The sequence below is a fragment of the Pristiophorus japonicus genome, chromosome 1, assembly GCF_044704955.1.
Source record: "Pristiophorus japonicus isolate sPriJap1 chromosome 1, sPriJap1.hap1, whole genome shotgun sequence".
Lineage (NCBI taxonomy): Eukaryota > Metazoa > Chordata > Chondrichthyes > Pristiophoridae > Pristiophorus > Pristiophorus japonicus.
Genome location: NC_091977.1, coordinates 461013008 through 461037841, shown reverse-complemented (window position 1 = coordinate 461037841; position 24834 = coordinate 461013008).

Sequence of the window (24834 nt, the reverse complement as noted above, 5' to 3'; positions counted from 1 at the left end):
CTCGCTCTCCCCTCCTGCCTCTCACTCTCCCCGCCTGCCTCTCGCTCTCCCCGCCTGCCTCTCCCTCTGCCCACCTGCCTCTCACTCTCCCCGCCTGCCTCTCACTCTCCCCACATGCCTCTCACTCTCCCCGCCTGCCTCTCACTCTCCCCACATGCCTCTCACTCTCCCCGCCTGCCTCTCACTCTCCCCACATGCCTCTCACTCTCTCCACCTGCCTCTCACTCTCCCCGCCTGCCTCTCACTCTCCCCACCTGCCTATCATTCTCCCCACTTCTCTCTCTCCCCGCCTGCCACTCTCTCCCCGCCTGCCTCTCACTCTCCCAGCCTGCCTCTCACTCTCCCCGCCTGCCTCTCACTCTCTCCACCTGCCTCTCACTCTAACCACTTCTCTCTCTCCCCGCCTGCCTCTCTCTCTCCCCGCCTGCCTCTCACTCTCCCCGCCTGTCTCTCACTCTCCCCGCCTGCCTCTCACTCTCCCCAGCTCTCTCTCCCAGCCTGCCTCTCACTCTCCCCGCCTGCCTCTCACTCTCCCCAGCTCTCTCTCCCCGCCTGCCTCTCTCTCTCCCCAGCTCTCTCTCCCCGCCTGCCTCTCACTCTCCCCGCCTGCCTCTCGCTCTCCCCGCCTGCCTCTCGCTCTCCCCACCTGCCTCTCACTCTCCCCACCTGCCTCTCACTCTCCCCGCCTGCCTCTCACTCTCCCCGCCTGCCTCTCGCTCTCTCCACCTGCCTCTCACTCTCCCCGCCTGCCTCTCACTCTCCCCGCCTGCCTCTCGCTCTCGCCGCCTGCCTCTCGCTCTCTCCACCTGCCTCTCTCTCTCCCCACCTGCCTCTCACTCTCCCCACCTGCCTCTCACTCTGCCCGCCTGCCTCTCTCTCTCTCCCCGCCTGCCTCTCACTCTTCCCACCTGCCTCTCACTCTCCCCGCCTGCCTCTCTCTCTCTCCCCGCCTGCCTCTCACTCTTCCCGCCTGCCTCTCGCTCTCCCCACCTGCCTCTCACTCTCCCCACCTGTCTCTCACTCTCCCCGCCTGCCTCTCTCTCTCTCCCCGCCTGCCTCTCACTCTCCCCACCTGCCTCTCTCTCTCCCCGCCTGCCTCTCACTCTTCCCCCCCGCCTCTCACTCTCCCCGCCTCCCTCTCGCTCTCCCCACCTGCCTCTCACTCTCCCCAGCTCTCTCTCCCCGCCTGCCTCTCACTCTTCCCGCCTGCCTCTCACTCTCCCCACCTGCCTCTCGCTCTCCCCACCTGCCTCTCACTCTCCCCGCCTGCCTCTCACTCTCCCCACCTGCCTCTCGCGCTCCCCACCTGCCTCTCATTCTCCCCGCCTGCCTCTCACTCTCCCCGCCTGCCTCTCGCTCTCCCCACCTGCCTCTCACTCTCCCCACATGCCTCTCACTCTCCCCGCCTTCCTCTCACTCTCTCCGCCTGCCTCTCGCTCTCCCCACCTGCCTCTCACTCTCCCCACCTGCCTCTCACTCTCCCCACCTGCCTCTCACTCTCCCCGCCTTCCTCTCACTCTCCCCGCCTGCCTCTCACTCTCCCCGCCTGCCTCTCACTCTCCCCGCCTGCCTCTCACTCTCCCCCCATGCCTCTCACTCTCCCCGCCTGCCTCTCACTCTCCCCGCCTGCCTTTCACTCTCCCCGCCTGCCTCTCACTCTCCCCGCCTGCCTCTCACTCTCCCCGCCTGCCTCTCACTCTCCCCGCCTGCCTCTCACTCTCCCCACATGCCTCTCACTCTCCCCGCCTGCCTCTCACTCTCCCCACCTGCCTCTCTCTCTCCCCAGCTCTCTCTTCCCGCCTGCCTCTCACTCTTCCCCCCTGTCTCTCACTCTCCCTGCCTGCCTCTCGCTCTCCCCACCTGCCTCTCACTCTCCCCACCTGCCTCTCTCTCTCCGCACCTGCCTCTCACTCTCCCCGCCTGCCTCTCACTCTCCCCACCTGCCTCTCACTCTGCCCGCCTGCCTCTCACTCTCTCCCCGCCTGCCTCTCCCTCTCCCCACCTGCCTCTCACTCTCCCCACCTGCCTCTCACTCTCCCCGCCTGCCTCTCACTCTACTCACTTCTCTCTCTCCCCGCCTGCCTCTCACTCTCCCCAGCTCTCTCTCCCCGCCTGCCTCTCACTCTCCCAGCTCTCTCTCCCCCCCTGCCTCTCTCTCTCCCCGCCTGCCTCTCACTCTCCCCACCTGCCTCTCTCTCTCCCCAGCTCTCTCTCCCCGCCTGCCTCTCACTCTGCCCCCCCGTCTCTCACTCTCCCCGCCTGCCTCTCGCTCTCCCCACCTGCCTCTCACTCTCCCCACCTGCCTCTCTCTCTCCACACCTGCCTCTCACTCTCCCCACCTGCCTCTCGCTCTCACCGCCTGCCTCTCACTCTCTTCACCTGCCTCTCACTCTCCCCGTCTGCCTCTCGCTCTCCCCGCCTGACTCTCACTCTCCCCACCTGCCTCTCGCTCTCCCCGCCTGCTTCTCACTCTCCCCGCCTGCCTCTCGCTCTCCCCGCCTGCCTCTCTCTCTCCCCGCCTGCCTCTTGCTCTCCCGGCCTGCCTCTCGCTCTCCCCGCCTGCCTCTCACTCTCTCCACCTGCCTCTCACTCTGCCCACTTCTCTCTCTCCCCGCCTGCCTCTCTCTCTTCCCGCCTGCCTCTCTCTCTCCCCGCCTGCCTCTCGCCCTCCCCGCCTGCCTCTCGCCCGCCCCTCCTGCCTCTCGCTCTCCGCACCTGTGTCTCACTCTCCCCACTTCTCCCTCTCCCCGCCTGCCTCTCACTCTCCTCGCTTGCCTCTCACTCTCCCCGCCTGCCTCTCACTCTCCCCACCTGCCTCTCACTCTCCCCGCCTGCCTCTCACTCTCCCCACCTGCCTCTCACTCTCCCCGCCTGCCTCTCATTCTCCCCACCTGCCTCTCGCTCTCCCCGCCTGCCTCTCGCTCTCCCCACCTGCCTCTCGCTCTCCCCACCTGACTCTCGCTCTTCCCGCTTGCCTCTCGCTCTCCCCACCTGCCTCTCGCTGTTCCCGCTTGCCTCTCGCTCTCCCCACCTGCCTCTCGCTCTCCCCACCTGCTTCTCGCTCTCCCCACCTGCCTCTCGCTCTCCCCGCCTGCCTCTCGCTCTTCCCGCTTGCCTCTCGCTCTCCCCACCTGCCTCTCGCTCTTCCCGCTTGCCTCTCGCTCTCCCCACCTGCCTCTCTCTCTCCCCGCCTGCCTCTCGCTCTCCTCGCCTGCCTCTCTCTCTCCCCGCCTGCCTCTCTCTCTCCCCGCCTGCCTCTCTCTCTCCCCGCCTGCCTCCCGCTCTCCCCACCCGCCTCTCACTCTCCCCACCTGCCTCTCTCTCTGCCCACCTGCCTCTCACTCTCCCCGCCTGCCTCTCACTCTCCCCAGCTCTCTCTCCCCGCCTGCCTCTCACTCCCCCCGCCGGCCTCTCACTCTCCCCAGCTCTCTCTCCCCGCCTGCCTCTCACTCTCCCCACCTGCCTCTCGCTCTCCCCGCCTGCCTCTCGCTGTCCGCACCTGCCTCTCACTCTCCCCGCCTGCCTCTCGCTCTCCCCACCTGCCTCTCAGTCTCCCCGCCTGCTTCTCACTCTTCCCGCCTGCCTCTCACTCTTCCCGCCTGCCTCTCACTCTCCCCGCTTGCCACTCACTTCCCCGCCAACTCTCACTCTCCCCACCTGCCTCTCACTCTCCGCACCTGTCTCTCACTCTCCCCACTTCTCTCTCTCCCCGCTTGCCTCTCACTCTCCCCACCTGCCTCTCACTCTCCGCACCTGCCTGTCACTCTCCCCAGCTCTCTCTCCCCGCCTGCCTCTCACTCTCCCCGCCTGCCTCTCACTCTCCCCGCCTGCCGCTCACTTCCCCGCCTACCTCTCACTCTCCCCACCTGCCTCTCACTCTCCGCACCTGTCCCTCACTCTCCCCACTTCTCTCTCTCCCCGCTTGCCTCTCACTCTCCCCGCCTGCCTCTCTCTCTCCCCACCTGCCTCTCACTCTCCCCGCCTGCCTCTCACTCTCCCCGCCTGCCTCTCTCTCTCCCCGCCTGCCTCTCGCTCTCCCCGCGTGCCTCTCACTCTCCCCGCCTGCCTCTCGCTCTCCCCACCTGCCTCTCACTCTCCCAGCCTGCCTCTCACTCTCCCCACCTGCCTCTCACTCTCTCCGCCTGCCTCTCACTCTCCCCGCCTGCCTCTCACTCTCCCCACTTCTCTCTCTCCCCGCCTGCCTCTCACTCTCCCCGCCTGCCTCTCACTCTCCCCGCCTGCCTCTCACTCTCCCCGCCTGCCTCTCACTCTCCCCAGCTCTCTCTCCCCGCCTGCCTCTCACTCTGCCCGCCTGCCTCTCGCTCTCCCCACCGACCTTTCGCTCTCCCCACCTGCCTCTCACTCTCCCCGCCTGCCTCTCACTCTCCACACCTGCCTCTCACTCTCCCCACCTGCCTCTCACTCTCCCCGCCTGCCTCTCGCTCTCCCCGCTTGCCTCTCACTCTCCCCACCTGCCTCTCACTCTCCCCACCTGCCTCTCACATTCCCCGCCTGCCTCTCTCTCTCCCCACCTGCCTCTCTCGCTCCCCACCTGCCTCTCACTCTCCCCACCTGCCTCTCACTCACCCCGCCTGCCTCTCTCTCTCCCTGCCTGCCTCTCTCTCTCCCCACCTGCCTCTCACTCTCCCCACATGCCTCTCGCTCTCCCCGCCTGCCTCTCTCTCTCCGGGCCTGCCTCTCACTCTCCCCAACTGCCTCTTACTCTCCCCAACTGCCTCTTACTCTCCCCTCTTCTCACTCTCCCCACCTGCCTCTCGCTCTCCCCGCCTGCCTCTCACTCACCCCGCCTGCCTCTCTCTCTCCCCGCCTGCCTCTCACTCACCCCGCCTGCCTCTCTCTCTCCCCGCCTGCCTCTCTCTCTCCCCACCTGCCTCTCACTCTCCCCACCTGCCTCTCGCTCTCCCCGCCTGCCTCTCTCTCTCCGGGCCTGCCTCTCACTCTCCCCGCCTGCATCTCACTCTCCCCAACTGCCTCTTACTCTCCCCTCTTCTCACTCTCCCCGCCTGCCTCTCACTCTCCCTGCCTGCCTCTCACTCTCCCCAGCTCTCTCTCCCCGCCTGCCTCTCACTCTCCCCGCCTGCCTCTCACTCTCCCCAGCTCTCTCTCCCCGCCTGCCTCTCACTCTCCCCGCCTGCCTCTCACTCTCCCCGCCTGCCTCTCGCACTCCCCACCTGACTCTCACTCTCCCCGCCTGCCTCCCGCTCTCCCCAGCTCTCTCTCCCCGCCTGCCTCTCACTCTCCCCGCATGCCGCTCACTCTCCCCGCCTGCCTCTCGCACTCCCCACCTGACTCTCACTCTCCCCGCATGCCTCTCACTCTCCCCGCCTGCCTCTCGCACTCCCCACCTGACTCTCACTCTCCCCGCATGCCTCTCACTCTCCCCGCCTGCCTCTCACTCTCCCCACCTGCCTCTCACTCTCCCCGCCTGCTTCTCACTCTCCCCGCCTGCCTCTCACTCTCCCCACTTGCTTCTCACTCTCCCCGCCTGCCTCTCACTCTCCCCACCTGCCTCTCTCCCTCCCCGCCTGCTTCTCACTCTCCCCGCCTGCCTCTCACTCTCCCCACCTGCTTCTCACTCTCCCCGCCTGCCTCTCACTCTCCCCACCTGCTTCTCACTCTCTACGCCTGCCTCTCACTCTCCCCACCTGCCTCTCACTCTCCCCGCCTGCTTCTCACTCTCCCCGCCTGCCTCCCTCTCTCCCCGCCTGCCTCTCACTCGCCCCGCCTGCCTCTCACTCTACCCACTTCTCTCTCACCCCGCCTGCCTCTCACTCTCCCCGCCTGCCTCTCACTCGCCCCGCCTGCCTCTCACTCTACCCACTTCTCTCTCACCCCACCTGCTTCTCACTCTCCCCGCCTGCCTCTCACTCACCCCACCTGCTTCTCACTCTCTACGCCTGCCTCTCACTCTCCCCACCTGCCACTCACTCTCCCCGCCTGCTTCTCACTCTCCCCGCCTGCCTCTCTCTCTCCCCGCCTGCCTCTCACTCGCCCCGCCTGCCTCTCACTCTACCCACTTCTCTCTCACCCCGCCTGCCTCTCACTCTCCCCGCCTGCCTCTCACTCGCCCCACCTGCCTCTCACTCTACCCACTTCTCTCTCACCCCACCTGCTTCTCACTTTCCCCGCCTGCCTCTCACTCTCCCCAACTGCCTCTCACTCTCCCCAGCTCTCTCTCCCCGCCTGCCTCTCACTCTCTTCACCTGCCACTCTCTCTCTCCCCGCCTGCCTCTCACTCTCCCCGCCTGCCTCTAACTCTCCCCAGCTCTCTCTCCCCGCCTGCCCCTCGCTCTCCCCACCTGCCTCTCGCTCTCCCCACCTGCCTCTCGCTCTCCCAGCCTGCCTCTTACACTCCCCGCCTGCCTCTCACTCTCCCCGCCTGCCTCTCACTCTCCCCGCCTGCCTCTCACTCTCCCCACTTCTCTCTCTCCCCGCCTGCCTCTCTCTCTCCCCGCCTGCCTCTCACTCTCCCCGCCTGGCTCTCACTCTCCCCGCCTGCCTCTCACTCTCCCCAGTTCTCTCTCCCCGCCTGCCTCTCACTCTCCCCGCCAGCCTCTCACTCTCCCCAACTCTCTCTCCCCACCTGCCTCTCGCTCTCCCCACCTGCCTCTCTCTCTCCCAGCCTGCCTCTCATTCTTCCCCACCTGCCTCTCACTCTCCACGCCTGCCTCTCGCTCTCCCCGCCTGCCTCTCACTCTCCCCACATGCCTCTCACTCTCCCCGCCTCCCTCTCGCTCTCCCCGCCTGCCTCTCGCTCTCTCCACCTGCCTCTCACTCTACCCACTTCTCTCGCTCCCCGCCTACCTCTCACTCCCCCCGCCTGCCTCTCACTCTCCCCAGCTCTCTCTCCCCGCCTGCCTCTCACTAGCCCCAGCTCTCTCTCCCCGCCTGCCTCTCACTCTCCCCGCCTGCCTCTCGCTCTCCACACCTGCCTCTCACTCTCCACGCCTGCCTTTCGCTCTCCCCGCCTGCCTCTCGCTCTCCCCGCCTGCCTCTCTCTCTCTCCGCCTGCCTCTCTCTCTCCCTGCCTGCCTCTCGCTCTCCCCGCCTGCCTCTCGCTCCCCCCGCCTGCCTCTCTCTCTCCCCGCCTGCCTCTCGCTCTCCCCACATGCCTCTCTCTCTCCCCGCCTGCCTCTCGCTCTCCCCGCCTGCCTCTCGCTCTCCCCACCTGCCTCTCGCTCTCCCCGCCTGCCTCTCGCTCTCCCCGCCTGCCTCTCTCTCTCCCCGCCTGCCTCTCGCTCTCCCCGCCTGCCTTCGCTCTCCCCGCCTGCCTCTCACTCTCCCCGCCTGCCTCTCGCTCTCCCCACCTGCCTCTCACTCTCCCCGCCTGCCTCTCGCTCTCCCCACCTGCCTCTCTCTCTCCCCGCCTGCCTCTCTCTCTACCCGCCTGCCGACACTCTCCCCGCCTGCCTCTCACTGTCCCCGCTTGCCTCTCACTCTCTCCACCTGCCTCTCACTCGACCAACTTCTCTCTCTCCCCGCCTGCCTCTCTCTCTCCCCGCCTGCCTCTCACTCTCCACAGCTCTCTCTCACCGCCTGCCTCTCACTCTCCCCGCCTGCCTCTCACTCTCCCCAGCTCTCTCTCCCCGCCTGCCTCTCACTCTCCCCGCCTGCCTCTCACTCTCTCTCCACAGCTCTCTCTCACCGCCTGCCTCTCACTCTCCCCGCCTGCCTCTCTCTCTCCCCAGCTCTCTCTCCCCGCCTGCCTCTCACTCTCCCCGCCTGCCTCGAGCTTTCCCCACCTGCCTCTCACTCTCCCTGCCTGCCTCTCGCTCTCCCCGCCTGCCTCTCACTCTCCCCGCCTGCCTCTCACTCTCCCCACCTGCCTCTCACTCTCCCCGCCTGCCTCTCACTCTCCCTGCCTGCCTCTCGCTCTCCCCGCCTGCCTCTCACTCTCCCCAGCTCTCTCTCCCCGCCTGCCTCTCACTCTCCCCGCCTGCCTCTTACTCTCCCTAGCTCTCTCTCCCCACCTGCCTCTCACTCTCCCAGCTCTCTCTCCCCGCCTGCCTCTCACTCTCCCCGCCTGCCCCTCGCTCTCCCCACCTGCCTCTCAATCTCCCCGTCTGCCTCTCGCTCTCCCCGCCTGTCTCTCACTCTCCCCACCTGCCTCTCACTCTCCCCACCTGCCTCTCACTCTCCCCGCCTGCCTCTCACTCTCCCCGCCTGCCTCTCGCTCTCCTCACATGCCTCTCACTCTCCCCGCCTGCCTCTCACTCTCCCCGCCTGCCTCTCACTCTCCCCGCTTGCCTCTCGCTCTCCTCACCTGCCTCTCACTCTCCCCGCCTGCCTCTCTCTCTCCCCCCCTGCCTCTCACTCTCCCCGCCTGCCTCTCGCTCTCCACACCTGCCTCTCATTCTCCCTACTTGCCTCTCTCTCTCCCCGCCTGCCTCTCACTCTCCCCACTTCTCTCTCTCCCCGCCTGCCTCTCTCTCTCCCCGCCTGCCTCTCACTCTCCCCGCCTGCCTCTCACTCTCCCCACTTCTCTCTCTCCCCGCCTGCCTCTCTCTCCCCGCCTGCCTCTCTCTCTCCCCGCCTGCCTCTCACTCTCCCCGCCTGCCTCTCACTCTCCCCACAAGCCTCTCACTCTCCCCGCCTGCCTCTCACTCTCCCCGCCTGCCTCTCACTCTCCCCGCCTGCCTCTCACTCTCCCCGCCTGCCTCTCACTCTCCCCGCCTGCCTCTCACTCTCCCCGCCTGCCTCTCACTCTCCCCGCCTGCCTCTCACTCTCCCCACATGCCTCTCACTCTCCCCACCTGCCTCTCACTCTCCCCGCCTGCCTCTCACTCTCTCCACCTGCCTCTCACTCTACTCACTTCTCTCTCTCCCCGCCTGCCTCTCACTCTCCCCGCCTGCCTCTCACTCTCCCCAGCTCTCTCTCCCCGCCTGCCTCTCACTCTCCCAGCTCTCTCTCCCCCCCTGCCTCTCACTCTCCCCGCCTGCCTCTTACTCTCCCCAGCTCTCTCTCCCCGCCTGCCTCTCACTCTCCCAGCTCTCTCTCCCCGTCTGCCTCTCGCTCTCCCCGCCTGCCTCTCGCTCTCCCCACCTGCCTCTCACTCTCCCCGTCTGCCTCTCGCTCTCCCCGCCTGTCTCTCACTCTCCCCACCTGCCTCTCACTCTCCCCACTTGCCTCTCACTCTCCCCGCCTGCCTCTCACTCTCCCCGCCTGCCTCACGCTCTCCTCACCTGCCTCTCACTCTCCCCGCCTGCCTCCCTCTCTCCCTGCCTGCCTCTCACTCTCCCCGCCTGCCTCTCGCTCTCCTCACCTGCCTCTCACTCTCCCCACCTGCCTCTCTCTCTCCCCGCCTGCCTCTCACTCTCCCCGCCTGCCTCTCACTCTCCCCACATGCCTCTCACTCTCCCCACCTGCCTCTCACTCTCCCCGCCTGCCTCTCACTCTCTCCACCTGCCTCTCACTCTACTCACTTCTCTCTCTCCCCGCCTGCCTCTCTCTCTCCCTGCCTGCCTCTCACTCTACTCACTTCTCTCTCTCCCCGCCTGCCTCTCACTCTCCCCGCCTGCCTCTAACTCTCCCCAGCTCTCTCTCCCCCCCTGCCTCTCACTCTCCCCGCCTGCCTCTTACTCTCCCTAGCTCTCTCTCCCCGCCTGCCTCTCACTCTCCCAGCTCTCTCTCCCCGCCTGCCTCTCACTCTCCCCGCCTGCCTCTCGCTCTCCCCACCTGCTTCTCACTCTCCCCGTCTGCCTCTCGCTCTCCCCGCCTGTCTCTCACTCTCCCCACCTGCCTCTCACTCTCCCCGCCTGCCTCTCACTCTCCCCGCCTGCCTCTCACTCTCCCCGCCTGCCTCTCGCTCTCCTCACCTGCCTCTCACTCTCCCCGCCTGCCTCTCACTCTCCCCGCCTGCCTCTCGCTCTCCTCACCTGCCTCTCACTCTCCCCGCCTGCCTCTCTCTCTCCCCGCCTGCCTCTCACTCTCCCCGCATGCCACTCACTCTCCCCGCCTGCCTCTCGCACTCCCCACCTGACTCTCACTCTCCCCGCCTGCCTCTCACTCTCCCCAGCTCTCTCTCCCCGCCTGCCTCTCACTCTCCCCGCATGCCGCTCACTCTCCCCGCCTGCCTCTCGCACTCCCCACCTGACTCTCACTCTCCCCGCATGCCTCTCACTCTCCCCGCCTGCCTCTCACTCTCCCCAGCTGCCTCTCACTCTCCCCGCCTGCCTCTCACTCTCCCCACCTGCTTCTCACTCTCCCCGCCTGCCTCTCACTCTCCCCACCTGCCTCTCACCCTCCCGCCTGCTTCTCACTCTCCCCGCCTGCCTCTCACTCTCCCCACCTGCTTCTCACTCTCCCCGCCTGCCTCTCACTCTCCCCACCTGCTTCTCACTCTCTACGCCTGCCTCTCACTCTCCCCACCTGCCTCTCACTCTCCCCACCTGCCTCTCACCCTCCCCGCCTGCTTCTCACTCTCCCCGCCTGCCTCTCTCTCTCCCCGCCTGCCTCTCACTCGCCCCGCCTGCCTCTCACTCTACCCACTTCTCTCTCACCCCGCCTGCCTCTCACTCTCCCCGCCTGTCTCTCACTCGACCCGCCTGCCTCTCACTCTACCCACTTCTCTCTCACCCTACCTGCTTCTCACTCTCCCCGCCTGCCTCTCACTCTCCCCACCTGCTTCTCACTCTCTACGCCTGCCTCTCACGCTCCCCAACTGCCTCTCACTCTCCCCAGCTCTCTCTCCCCGCCTGCCTCTCACTCTACCCACTTCTCTCTCACCCCACCTGCTTCTCACTCTCCCCGCCTGCCTCTCACTCTCCCCACCTGCTTCTCACTCTCTACGCCTGCCTCTCACTCTCCCCACCTGCCTCTCACTCTCCCCGCCTGCTTCTCTCTCTCCCCGCCTGCCTCTCTCTCTCCCCGCCTGCCTCTCACTCGCCCCGCCTGCCTCTCACTCTACCCACTTCTCTCTCACCCCGCCTGCCTCTCACTCTCCCCGCCTGCCTCTCACTCGCCCCGCCTGCCTCTCACTCTACCCACTTCTCTCTCACCCCACCTGCTTCTCACTCTCCCCGCCTGCCTCTCACTCTCCCCAACTGCCTCTCACTCTCCCCAGCTCTCTCTCCCCGCCTGCCTCTCACTCTCTTCACCTGCCACTCTCTCTCTCCCCGCCTGCCTCTCACTCTCCCCGCCTGCCTCTAACTCTCCCCAGCTCTCTCTCCCCGCCTGCCCCTCGCTCTCCCCACCTGCCTCTCGCTCTCCCCACCTGCCTCTCGCTCTCCCAGCCTGCCTCTTACACTCCCCGCCTGCCTCTCACTCTCCCCGCCTGCCTCTCAGTCTCACCGCCTGCCTCTCACTCTCCCCGCCTGCCTCTCACTCTCCCCACCTGCCTCTCACTCTCCCCACTTCTCTCTCTCCCCGCCTGCCTCTCTCTCTCCCCGCCTGCCTCTCACTCTCCCCGCCTGGCTCTCACTCTCCCCGCCTGCCTCTCACTCTCCCCAGTTCTCTCTCCCCGCCTGCCTCTCACTCTCCCCGCCAGCCTCTCACTCTCCCCAGTTCTCTCTCCCCACCTGCCTCTCGCTCTCCCCACCTGCCTCTCACTCTCCCCAGTTCTCTCTCCCCACCTGCCTCTCACTCTCCCCGCCTGCCTCTCTCTCTCCCAGCCTGCCTCTCATTCTTCCCCACCTGCCTCTCACTCTCCCCGCCTGCCTCTCGCTCTCCCCGCCTGCCTCTCACTCTCCCCACATGCCTCTCACTCTCCCCGCCTCCCTCTCGCTCTCCCCGCCTGCCTCTCGCTCTCTCCACCTGCCTCTCACTCTACCCACTTCTCTCGCTCCCCGCCTACCTCTCACTCCCCCCGCCTGCCTCTCACTCCCCCCAGCTCTCTCTCCCCGCCTGCCTCTCACTCTCCCCAGCTCTCTCTCCCCGCCTGCCTCTCACTAGCCCCAGCTCTCTCTCCCCGCCTGCCTCTCACTCTCCCCGGCTGCCTCTCGCTCTCCCCACCTGCCTCTCACTCTCCCCGCCTGCCTTTCGCTCTCCCCGCCTGCCTCTCGCTCTCCCCGCCTGCCTCTCTCTCTCCCCGCCTGCCTCTCTCTCTCCCTGCCTGCCTCTCGCTCTCCCCGCCTGCCTCTCGCTCCCCCCGCCTGCCTCTCTCTCTCCCCGCCTGCCCCTCGCTCTCCCCCCATGCCTCTCTCTCTCCCCGCCTGCCTCTCGCTCTCCCCGCGTGCCTCTCGCTCTCCCCACCTGCCTCTCTCTCTCCCCGCCTGCCTCTCGCTCTCCCCGCCTGCCTCTCTCTCTCCCCGCCTGCCTCTCGCTCTCCCCGCCTGCCTCTCGCTCTCCCCGCCTGCCTCTCACTCTCCCCACTTGCCTCTCACTCTCCCCGCCTGCCTCTCGCTCTCCCCACCTGCCTCTCTCTCTCCCCGCCTGCCTCTCTCTCTACCCGCCTGCCGACACTCTCCCCGCCTGCCTCTCACTCTCCCCGCTTGCCTCTCACTCTCTCCACCTGCCTCTCACTCGACCCACTTCTCTCTCTCCCCGCCTGCCTCTCTCTCTCCCCGCCTGCCTCTCACTCTCCCTGCCAGCCTCTCACTCTCTCCAACTGCCTCCCACTCTACCCACTTCTCTCTCTCCCCGCCTGCCTCTCTCCCCGCCTGCCTCTCACTCTCCCCGCCTGCCTCTCACTCTCCCCGCCTGCCTCTCACTCTCCCCAGCTCTCTCTCCCCGCCTGCCTCTCACTCTCCCCAGCGCTCTCTCCCCGCCTGCCTCTCACTCTCCCCGCCTGCCTCTCGCTCTCCCCACCTGCCTCTCACTCTCCCCGCCTGCCTCTCGCTCTCCCCGCCTGCCTCTCGCTCTCCCCGCCTGCCTCTCGCTCTCCTCACATGCCTCTCACTCTCCCCACCTGCCTCTCTCTCTCCCCGCCTGCCTCTCACTCTCCCCGCCTGCCTCTCACTCTCCCCACATGCCTCTCACTCTCCCCACCTGCCTCTCACTCTCCCCGCCTGCCTCTCACTCTCTCCACCTGCCTCTCACTCTACTCACTTCTCTCTCGCCCCGCCTGCCTCTCTCTCTCCCTGCCTGCCTCTCACTCTACTCACTTCTCTCTCTCCCCGCCTGCCTCTCGCTCTCCCCGCCTGCCTCTCACTCTCCCCACATGCCTCTCACTCTCCCCGCCTCCCTCTCGCTCTCCCCGCCTGCCTCTCGCTCTCTCCACCTGCCTCTCACTCTACCCACTTCTCTCGCTCCCCGCCTACCTCTCACTCCCCCCGCCTACCTCTCACTCTCCCCAGCTCTCTCTCCCCGCCTGCCCCTCACTCTCCCCAGCTCTCTCTCCCCGCCTGCCTCTCACTAGCCCCAGCTCTCTCTCCCCGCCTGCCTCTCACTCTCCCCGGCTGCCTCTCGCTCTCCCCACCTGCCTCTCACTCTCCACACCTGCCTTTCGCTCTCCCCGCCTGCCTCTCGCTCTCCCCGCCTGCCTCTCTCTCTCCCCGCCTGCCTCTCTCTCTCCCTGCCTGCCTCTCGCTCTCCCCGCCTGCCTCTCGCTCCCCCCGCCTGCCTCTCTCTCTCCCCGCCTGCCTCTCGCTCTCCCCCCATGCCTCTCTCTCTCCCCGCCTGCCTCTCGCTCTCCCCGCCTGCCTCTCGCTCTCCCCGCCTGCCTCTCTCTCTCCCCGCCTGCCTCTCGCTCTCCCCGCCTGCCTCTCGCTCTCCCCGCCTGCCTCTCACTCTCCCCGCCTGCCTCTAACTCTCCCCGCCTGCCTCTCGCTCTCCCCACCTGCCTCTCTCTCTCCCCGCCTGCCTCTCTCTCTACCCGCCTGCCGACACTCTCCCCGCCTGCCTCTCACTCTCCCCGCTTGCCTCTCACTCTCTCCACCTGCCTCTCACTCGACCCACTTCTCTCTCTCCCCGCCTGCCTCTCTCTCTCCCCGCCTGCCTCTCACTCTCCCCGCCTGCCTCTCACTCTCCACAGCTCTCTCTCACCGCCTGCCACTCACTCTCCCCGCCTGCCTCTCACTCTCCCCAGCTCTCTCTCCCCGCCTGCCTCTCACTCTCCCCGCCTGCCTCGAGCTTTCCCCACCTGCCTCTCACTCTCCCTGCCTGCCTCTCGCTCTCCCCGCCTGCCTCTCACTCTCCCCGCCTGCCTCTCACTCTCCCCACCTGCCTCTCACTCTCCCCGCCTGCCTCTCACTCTCCCTGCCTGCCTCTCGCTCTCCCCGCCTGCCTCTCACTCTCCCCAGCTCTCTCTCCCCGCCTGCCTCTCACTCTCCCCGCCTGCCTATCACTCTCCCCACCTGCCTCTCACTCTCCTCGCCTACCTCTCACTCTCCCCACCTGCCTCTTACTCTCCCCACTTCTCTCTCTCCCCGCCTGCCTATCTCTCTCCCCACCTGCCTCTCACTCTCCCCGCCTGCCTCTCACTCTCTCCGCCTGCCTCTCACTCTCCCCAGTTCTCTCTCCCCGCCTGCCTCTCACTCTTCCCGCCTGCCTCTCACTCTCCCCGCCTGCCTCTCGCTCTCCCCACCTGCCTCTCACTCTCCACACCTGCCTATCATTCTCCCCACTTCTCTCTCTCCCCGCCTGCCACTCTCTCCCCGCCTGCCTCTCACTCTCCCCGCCTGCCTCTCACTCTCCCCGCCTGCCTCTCACTCTCTCCACCTGCCTCTCACTCTAACCACTTCTCTCTCTCCCCGCCTGCCTCTCTCTCTCCCCGCCTGCCTCTCACTCTCCCCGCCTGTCTCTCACTCTCCCCGCCTGCCTCTCACTCTCCCCAGCTCTCTCTCCCAGCCTGCCTCTCACTCTCCCCGCCTGCCTCTCACTCTCCCCAGCTCTCTCTCCCCGCCTGCCTCTCTCTCTCCCCAGCCCTCTCTCCCCGCCTGCCTCTCACTCTCCCCGCCTGCCTCTCGCTCTCCCCGCCTGCCTCTCGCTCTCCCCACCTGCCTCTCACTCTCCCCACCTGCCTCTCACTCTCCCCGCCTGCCTCTCACTCTCCCCGCCTGCCTGTCGCTCTCTCCGCCTGCCTCTCACTCTCCCCGCCTGCCTCTAACTCTCCCCGCCTGCCTCTCGCTCTCCCCGCCTGCCTCTCGCTCTCTCCATCTGCCTCTCGCTCTCCCCGCCTGCCTCTCACTCTCCCCACCTGCATCTCACTCTCCCCACTTCTCTCTCTCAACGCCTGCCTCTCTCTCTCCCCGCCTGCCTCTCACTCTCCCCGCCTGCCTCTCACTCTCTCCAACTGCCTCTCACTCTACCCACTTCTCTCTCTCCCCGCCTGCCTCTCTCTCTCCCCGCCTGCCTCTCACTCTCCCCGCCTGCCTCTCACTCTCCCCGCCTGCCTCTCACTCTCCCCAGCTCTCTCTCCCCGCCTGCCTCTCACTCTCCCCAGCGCTCTCTCCCCGCCTGCCTCTCACTCTCCCCGCCTGCCTCTCGCTCTCCCCACCTGCCTCTCACTCTCCCCGCCTGCCTCTCGCTCTCCCCGCCTGCCTCTCGCTCTCCCCGCCTGCCTCTCACTCTCCCCGCCTGCCTCTCGCTCTCCTCACATGCCTCTCACTCTCCCCACCTGCCTCTCTCTCTCCCCGCCTGCCTCTCACTCTCCCCGCCTGCCTCTCACTCTCCCCACATGCCTCTCACTCTCCCCACCTGCCACTCACTCTCCCCGCCTGCCTCTCACTCTCTCCACCTGCCTCTCAATCTACTCACTTCTCTCTCTCCCCGCCTGCCTCTCTCTCTCCCTGCCTGCCTCTCACTCTACTCACTTCTCTCTCTCCCCGCCTGCCTCTCACTCTCCCCGCCTGCCTCTCACTCTCCCCAGCTCTCTCTCACCCCCTGCCTCTCACTCTCCCCGCCTGCCTCTTACTCTCCCTAGCTCTCTCTCCCCACCTGCCTCTCACTCTCCCAGCTCTCTCTCCCCGCCTGCCTCTCACTCTCCCCGCCTGCCCCTCGCTCTCCCCACCTGCCTCTCACTCTCCCCGTCTGCCTCTCGCTCTCCCCGCCTGTCTCTCACTCTCCCCACCTGCCTCTTACTCTCCCCACCTGCCTCTCACTCTCCCCGCCTGCCTCTCACTCTCCCCGCCTGCCTCTCGCTCTCCTCACATGCCTCTCACTCTCCCCACCTGCCTCTCACTCTCCCCGCCTGCCTCTCACTCTCCCCGCCTGCCTCTCTCTCTCCCCGCCTGCCTCTCACTCTCCCCGCCTGCCTCTCGCTCTCCTCACCTGCCTCTCATTCTCCCTACCTGCCTCTCTCTCTCCCCGCCTGCCTCTCACTCTCCCCACTTCTCTCTCTCCCCGCCTGCCTCTCTCTCTCCCCGCCTGCCTCTCACTCTCCCCGCCTGCCACTCACTTCCCCGCCAACTCTCACTCTCCCCACCTGCCTCTCACTCTCCGCACCTGTCTCTCACTCTCCCCACTTCTCTCTCTCCCCGCTTGCCTCTCACTCTCCCCACCTGCCTCTCACTCTCCGCACCTGCCTGTCACTCTCCCCAGCTCTCTCTCCCCGCCTGCCTCTCACTCTCCCCGCCTGCCTCTCACTCTCCCCGCCTGCCGCTCACTTCCCCGCCTACCTCTCACTCTCCCCACCTGCCTCTCACTCTCCGCACCTGTCCCTCACTCTCCCCACTTCTCTCTCTCCCCGCTTGCCTCTCACTCTCCCCGCCTGCCTCTCTCGCTCCCCACCTGCCTCTCACTCTCCCCGCCTGCCTCTCACTCTCCCCGCCTGCCTCTCTCTCTCCCCGCCTGCCTCTCGCTCTCCCCGCGTGCCTCTCACTCTCCCCGCCTGCCTCTCGCTCTCCCCACCTGCCTCTCACTCTCCCAGCCTGCCTCTCACTCTCCCCACCTGCCTCTCACTCTCTCCGCCTGCCTCTCACTCTCCCCGCCTGCCTCTCACTCTCCCCACTTCTCTCTCTCCCCGCCTGCCTCTCACTCTCCCCGCCTGCCTCTCACTCTCCCCGCCTGCCTCTCACTCTCCCCGCCTGCCTCTCACTCTCTCCAGCTCTCTCTCCCCGCCTGCCTCTCACTCTGCCCGCCTGCCTCTCGCTCTCCCCACCGACCTTTCGCTCTCCCCACCTGCCTCTCACTCTCCCCGCCTGCCTCTCACTCTCCACACCTGCCTCTCACTCTCCCCACCTGCCTCTCACTCTCCCCGCCTGCCTCTCGCTCTACCCGCTTGCCTCTCACTCTCCCCACCTGCCTCTCACTCTCCCCACCTGCCTCTCACATTCCCCGCCTGCCTCTCTCTCTCCCCACCTGCCTCTCTCGCTCCCCACCTGCCTCTCACTCTCCCCACCTGCCTCTCACTCACCCCGCCTGCCTCTCTCTCTCCCTGCCTGCCTCTCTCTCTCCCCACCTGCCTCTCACTCTCCCCACATGCCTCTCGCTCTCCCCGCCTGCCTCTCTCTCTCCGGGCCTGCCTCTCACTCTCCCCAACTGCCTCTTACTCTCCGCTCTTCTCACTCTCCCCACCTGCCTCTCGCTCTCCCCGCCTGCCTCTCACTCACCCCGCCTGCCTCTCTCTCTCCCCGCCTGCCTCTCACTCACCCCGCCTGCCTCTCTCTCTCCCCGCCTGCCTCTCTCTCTCCCCACCTGCCTCTCACTCTCCCCACCTGCCTCTCGCTCTCCCCGCCTGCCTCTCTCTCTCCCCACCTGCCTCTCACTCTCCCCACCTGCCTCTCGCTCTCCCCGCCTGCCTCTCACTCTCCCCGCCTGCATCTCACTCTCCCCAACTGCCTCTTACTCTCCCCTCTTCTCACTCTCCCCGCCTGCCTCTCACTCTCCCTGCCTGCCTCTCACTCTCCCCAGCTCTCTCTCCCCGCCTGCCTCTCACTCTCCCCGCCTGCCTCTCACTCTCCCCAGCTCTCTCTCCCCGCCTGCCTCTCACTCTCCCCGCCTGCCTCTCACTCTCCCCGCCTGCCTCTCGCACTCCCCACCTGACTCTCACTCTCCCCGCCTGCCTCCCGCTCTCCCCAGCTCTCTCTCCCCGCCTGCCTCTCACTCTCCCCGCATGCCGCTCACTCTCCCCGCCTGCCTCTCGCACTCCCCACCTGACTCTCACTCTCCCCGCATGCCTCTCACTCTCCCCGCCTGCCTCTCGCACTCCCCACCTGACTCTCACTCTCCCCGCATGCCTCTCACTCTCCCCGCCTGCCTCTCACTCTCCCCACCTGCCTCTCACTCTCCCCGCCTGCTTCTCACTCTCCCCGCCTGCCTCTCACTCTCCCCACTTGCTTCTCACTCTCCCCGCCTGCCTCTCACTCTCCCCACCTGCCTCTCTCCCTCCCCGCCTGCTTCTCACTCTCCCCGCCTGCCTCTCACTCTCCCCACCTGCTTCTCACTCTCTACGCCTGCCTCTCACTCTCCCCGCCTGCCTCTCACTCACCCCGCCTGCTTCTCTCTCACCCCGCCTGCCTCCCTCTCTCCCCGCCTGCCTCTCACTCGCCCCGCCTGCCTCTCACTCTACCCACTTCTCTCTCACCCCGCCTGCCTCTCACTCTCCCCGCCTGCCTCTCACTCGCCCCGCCTGCCTCTCACTCTACCCACTTCTCTCTCACCCCACCTGCTTCTCACTCTCCCCGCCTGCCTCTCACTCACCCCACCTGCTTCTCACTCTCTACGCCTGCCTCTCACTCTCCCCACCTGCCTCTCACTCTCCCCGCCTGCTTCTCACTCTCCCCGCCTGCCTCTCTCTCTCCCCGCCTGCCTCTCACTCGCCCCGCCTGCCTCTCACTCTACCCACTTCTCTCTCACCCCGCCTGCCTCTCACTCTCCCCGCCTGCCTCTCACTCGCCCCAACTGCCTCTCACTCTCCCCAGCTCTCTCTCCCCGCCTGCCTCTCACTCTCTTCACCTGCCACTCTCTCTCTCCCCGCCTGCCTCTCACTCTCCCCGCCTGCCTCTAACTCTCCCCAGCTCTCTCTCCCCGCCTGCCCCTCGCTCTCCCCACCTGCCTCTCGCTCTCCCCACCTGCCTCTCGCTCTCCCAGCCTGCCTCTTACACTCCCCGCCTGCCTCTCACTCTCCCCGCCTGCCTCTCAGTCTCACCGCCTGCCTCTCACTCTCCCCGCCTGCCTCTCACTCTCCCCACCTGCCTCTCACTCTCCCCACTTCTCTCTCTCCCCGCCTGCCTCTCTCTCTCCCCGCCTGCCTCTCACTCTCCCCGCCTGGCTCTCACTCTCCCCGCCTGCCTCTCACTCTCCCCAGTTCTCTCTCCCCGCCTGCCTCTCACTCTCCCCGCCAGCCTCTCACTCTCCCCAACTCTCTCTCCCCACCTGCCTCTCGCTCTCCCCACCTGCCTCTCTCTCTCCCAGCCTGCCTCTCATTCTTCCCCACCTGCCTCTCACTCTCCACGCCTGCCTCTCGCTCTCCCCGCCTGCCTCTCACTCTCCCCACATGCCTCTCACTCTCCCCGCCTCCCTCTCGCTCTCCCCGCCTGCCTCTCGCTCTCTCCACCTGCCTCTCACTCTACCCACTTCTCTCGCTCCCCGCCTACCTCTCACTCCCCCCGCCTGCCTCTCACTCTCCCCAGCTCTCTCTCCCCGCCTGCCTCTCACTAGCCCCAGCTCTCTCTCCCCGCCTGCCTCTCACTCTCCCCGCCTGCCTCTCGCTCTCCACACCTGCCTCTCACTCTCCACGCCTGCCTTTCGCTCTCCCCGCCTGCCTCTCGCTCTCCCCGCCTGCCTCTCTCTCTCTCCGCCTGCCTCTCTCTCTCCCTGCCTGCCTCTCGCTCTCCCCGCCTGCCTCTCGCTCCCCCCGCCTGCCTCTCTCTCTCCCCGCCTGCCTCTCGCTCTCCCCACATGCCTCTCTCTCTCCCCGCCTGCCTCTCGCTCTCCCCGCCTGCCTCTCGCTCTCCCCACCTGCCTCTCGCTCTCCCCGCCTGCCTCTCGCTCTCCCCGCCTGCCTCTCTCTCTCCCCGCCTGCCTCTCGCTCTCCCCGCCTGCCTCTCGCTCTCCCCGCCTGCCTCTCACTCTCCCCGCCTGCCTCTCGCTCTCCCCACCTGCCTCTCACTCTCCCCGCCTGCCTCTCGCTCTCCCCACCTGCCTCTCTCTCTCCCCGCCTGCCTCTCTCTCTACCCGCCTGCCGACACTCTCCCCGCCTGCCTCTCACTGTCCCCGCTTGCCTCTCACTCTCTCCACCTGCCTCTCACTCGACCAACTTCTCTCTCTCCCCGCCTGCCTCTCTCTCTCCCCGCCTGCCTCTCACTCTCCACAGCTCTCTCTCACCGCCTGCCTCTCACTCTCCCCGCCTGCCTCTCACTCTCCCCAGCTCTCTCTCCCCGCCTGCCTCTCACTCTCCCCGCCTGCCTCTCACTCTCTCTCCACAGCTCTCTCTCACCGCCTGCCTCTCACTCTCCCCGCCTGCCTCTCACTCTCCCCAGCTCTCTCTCCCCGCCTGCCTCTCACTCTCCCCGCCTGCCTCGAGCTTTCCCCACCTGCCTCTCACTCTCCCTGCCTGCCTCTCGCTCTCCCCGCCTGCCTCTCACTCTCCCCGCCTGCCTCTCACTCTCCCCACCTGCCTCTCACTCTCCCCGCCTGCCTCTCACTCTCCCTGCCTGCCTCTCGCTCTCCCCGCCTGCCTCTCACTCTCCCCAGCTCTCTCTCCCCGCCTGCCTCTCACTCTCCCCGCCTGCCTCTCACTCTCCCCACCTGCCTCTCACTCTCCTCACCTACCTCTCACTCTCCCCACCTGCCTCTTACTCTCCCCACTTCTCTCTCTCCCCGCCTGCCTATCTCTCTCCCCGCCTGCCTCTCACTCTCCCCGCCTGCCTCTCACTCTCCCCGCCTGCCTCTCACTCTCCCCAGTTCTCTCTCCCCGCCTGCCTCTAACTCTTCCCGCCTGCCTCTCACTCTCCCCGCCTGCCTCTCACTCTCCCCGCCTGCCTCTCGCTCTCCCCTCCTGCCTCTCACTCTCCCCGCCTGCCTCTCGCTCTCCCCGCCTGCCTCTCCCTCTGCCCACCTGCCTCTCACTCTCCCCGCCTGCCTCTCACTCTCCCCACATGCCTCTCACTCTCCCCGCCTGCCTCTCACTCTCCCCACATGCCTCTCACTCTCCCCGCATGCCTCTCACTCTCCCCACATGCCTCTCACTCTCTCCACCTGCCTCTCACTCTCCCCGCCTGCCTCTCACTCTCCCCACCTGCCTATCATTCTCCCCACTTCTCTCTCTCCCCGCCTGCCACTCTCTCCCCGCCTGCCTCTCACTCTCCCCGCCTGCCTCTCACTCTCCCCGCCTGCCTCTCACTCTCTCCACCTGCCTCTCACTCTAACCACTTCTCTCTCTCCCCGCCTGCCTCTCTCTCTCCCCGCCTGCCTCTCACTCTCCCCGCCTGTCTCTCACTCTCCCCGCCTGCCTCTCACTCTCCCCAGCTCTTTCTCCTAGCCTGCCTCTCACTCTCCCCGCCTGCCTCTCACTCTCCCCAGCTCTCTCTCCCCGCCTGCCTCTCTCTCTCCCCAGCTCTCTCTCCCCGCCTGCCTCTCACTCTCCCCGCCTGCCTCTCGCTCTCCCCGCCTGCCTCTCGCTCTCCCCACCTGCCTCTCACTCTCCCCACCTGCCTCTCACTCTCCCCGCCTGCCTCTCACTCTCCCCGCCTGCCTCTCGCTCTCTCCACCTGCCTCTCACTCTCCCCGCCTGCCTCTCACTCTCCCCGCCTGCCTCTCGCTCTCCCCGCCTGCCTCTCGCTCTCTCCACCTGCCTCTCGCTCTCCCCGCCTGCCTCTCACTCTCCCCACCTGCATCTCACTCTCCCCACTTCTCTCTCTCCCCGCCTGCCTCTCTCTCTCCCCGCCTGCCTCTCACTCTCCCCCCCTGCCTCTCACTCTCTCCAACTGCCTCTCACTCTCCCCACTTCTCTCTCTCCCCGCCTGCCTCTCTCTCTCCCCGCCTGCCTCTCACTTTCCCCGCCTGCCTCTCACTCTCCCCACTTCTCTCTCTCCCCGCCTGCCTCTCTCTCTCCCCGCCTGCCTCTCACTCTGCCCGCCTGCCTCTCACTCTCCCCACAAGCCTCTCACTCTCCCCGCCTGCCTCTCACTCTACCCGCCTGACTCTCACTCTCCCCGCCTGCCTCTCACTCTCCCCGCCTGCCTCTCACTCTCCCCGCCTGCCTCTCACTCTCCCCGCCTGCCTCTCACTCTCCCCACATGCCTCGCACTCTCCCCGCCTGCCTCTCACTCTCCCCGCCTGCCTCTCACTCTCCCCGCCTGCCTCTCACTCTCTCCACCTGCCTCTCACTCTACTCACTTCTCTCTCTCCCCGCCTGCCTCTCTCTCTCCCCGCCTGCCTCTCACTCTACTCACTTCTCTCTCTCCCCGCCTGCCTCTCACTCTCCACGCCTGCCTCTCACTCTCCCCAGCTCTCTCCCCCGCCTGCCTCTCACTCTCCCAGCTCTCTCTCCCCCCCTGCCTCTCACTCTCCCCGCCTGCCTCTTACTCTCCCCAGCTCTCTCTCCCCGCCTGCCTCTCACTCTCCCAGCTCTCTCTCCCCGCCTGCCTCTCACTCTCACCACCTGCCTCTCACTCTCCCCACCTGCCTCTCACTCCCCCCGCCTGCCTCTCACTCTCCCCGCCTGCCTCACGCTCTCCACACCTGCCTCTCACTCTCCCCGCCTGCCTCCCTCTCACCCCGCCTGCCTCTCACTCTCCCCGCCTGCCTCTCGCTCTCCTCACCTGCCTCTCACTCTCCCCACATGTCTCTCTCTCTCCCCGCCTGCCTCTCACTCTCCCCGCCTGCCTCTCACTCTCCCCACATGCCTCTCACTCTCCCCACCTGCCTCTCACTCTCCCCGCCTGCTTCTCAGTCTCTCCACTACCTCTCACTCTACTCACTTCTCTCTCTCCCCGCCTGCCTCTCTCTCTCCCTGCCTGCCTCTCACTCTACTCACTTCTCTCTCTCCCCGCCTGCCTCTCACTCTCCCCGCCTGCCTCTAACTCTCCCCAGCTCTCTCTCCCCCTCTGCCTCTCACTCTCCCCGCCTGCCTCTTATTCTCCCTAGCTCTCTCTCCCCGCCTGCCTCTCACTCTCCCAGCTCTCTCTCCCCGCCTGCCTCTCACTCTCCCCGCCTGCCTCTCGCTCTCCCCACCTGCCTCTCACTCTCCCCGTCTGCCTCTCGCTCTCCCCGCCTGTCTCTCACTCTCCCCACCTGCCTCTCACTCTCCCCACCTGCCTCTCACTCTCCCCGCCTGCCTCTCACTCTCCCCGCCTGCCTCTCGCTCTCCTCACCTTCCTCTCACTCTCCCCAGCTCTCTCTCACCCCCTGCCTCTCACTATCCCCGCCTGCCTCTTACTCTCCCTAGCTCTCTCTCCCCACCTGCCTCTCACTCTCCCAGCTCTCTCTCCCCGCCTGCCTCTCACTCTCCCCGCCTGCCCCTCGCTCTCCCCACCTGCCTCTCACTCTCCCCGTCTGCCTCTCGCTCTCCCCGCCTGTCTCTCACTCTCCCCACCTGCCTCTCACTCTCCCCACCTGCCTCTCACTCTCCCCGCCTGCCTCTCACTCTCCCCGCCTGCCTCTCGCTCTCCTCACATGCCTCTCACTCTCCCCGCCTGCCTCTCACTCTCCCCGCCTGCCTCTCACTCTCCCCGCTTGCCTCTCGCTCTCCTCACCTGCCTCTCACTCTCCCCGCCTGCCTCTCTCTCTCCCCCCCTGCCTCTCACTCTCCCCGCCTGCCTCTCGCTCTCCACACCTGCCTCTCATTCTCCCTACTTGCCTCTCTCTCTCCCCGCCTGCCTCTCACTCTCCCCACTTCTCTCTCTCCCCGCCTGCCTCTCTCTCTCCCCGCCTGCCTCTCACTCTCCCCGCCTGCCTCTCACTCTCCCCACTTCTCTCTCTCCCCGCCTGCCTCTCTCTCCCCGCCTGCCTCTCTCTCTCCCCGCCTGCCTCTCACTCTCCCCGCCTGCCTCTCACTCTCCCCACAAGCCTCTCACTCTCCCCGCCTGCCTCTCACTCTCCCCGCCTGCCTCTCACTCTCCCCGCCTGCCTCTCACTCTCCCCGCCTGCCTCTCACTCTCCCCGCCTGCCTCTCACTCTCCCCGCCTGCCTCTCACTCTCCCCGCCTGCCTCTCACTCTCCCCACATGCCTCTCACTCTCCCCACCTGCCTCTCACTCTCCCCGCCTGCCTCTCACTCTCTCCACCTGCCTCTCACTCTACTCACTTCTCTCTCTCCCCGCCTGCCTCTCACTCTCCCCGCCTGCCTCTCACTCTCCCCAGCTCTCTCTCCCCGCCTGCCTCTCACTCTCCCAGCTCTCTCTCCCCCCCTGCCTCTCACTCTCCCCGCCTGCCTCTTACTCTCCCCAGCTCTCTCTCCCCGCCTGCCTCTCACTCTCCCAGCTCTCTCTCCCCGTCTGCCTCTCGCTCTCCCCGCCTGCCTCTCGCTCTCCCCACCTGCCTCTCACTCTCCCCGTCTGCCTCTCGCTCTCCCCGCCTGTCTCTCACTCTCCCCACCTGCCTCTCACTCTCCCCACTTGCCTCTCACTCTCCCCGCCTGCCTCTCACTCTCCCCGCCTGCCTCACGCTCTCCTCACCTGCCTCTCACTCTCCCCGCCTGCCTCCCTCTCTCCCTGCCTGCCTCTCACTCTCCCCGCCTGCCTCTCACTCTCCCCACATGCCTCTCACTCTCCCCACCTGCCTCTCACTCTCCCCGCCTGCCTCTCACTCTCTCCACCTGCCTCTCACTCTACTCACTTCTCTCTCTCCCCGCCTGCCTCTCTCTCTCCCTGCCTGCCTCTCACTCTACTCACTTCTCTCTCTCCCCGCCTGCCTCTCACTCTCCCCGCCTGCCTCTAACTCTCCCCAGCTCTCTCTCCCCCCCTGCCTCTCACTCTCCCCGCCTGCCTCTTACTCTCCCTAGCTCTCTCTCCCCGCCTGCCTCTCACTCTCCCAGCTCTCTCTCCCCGCCTGCCT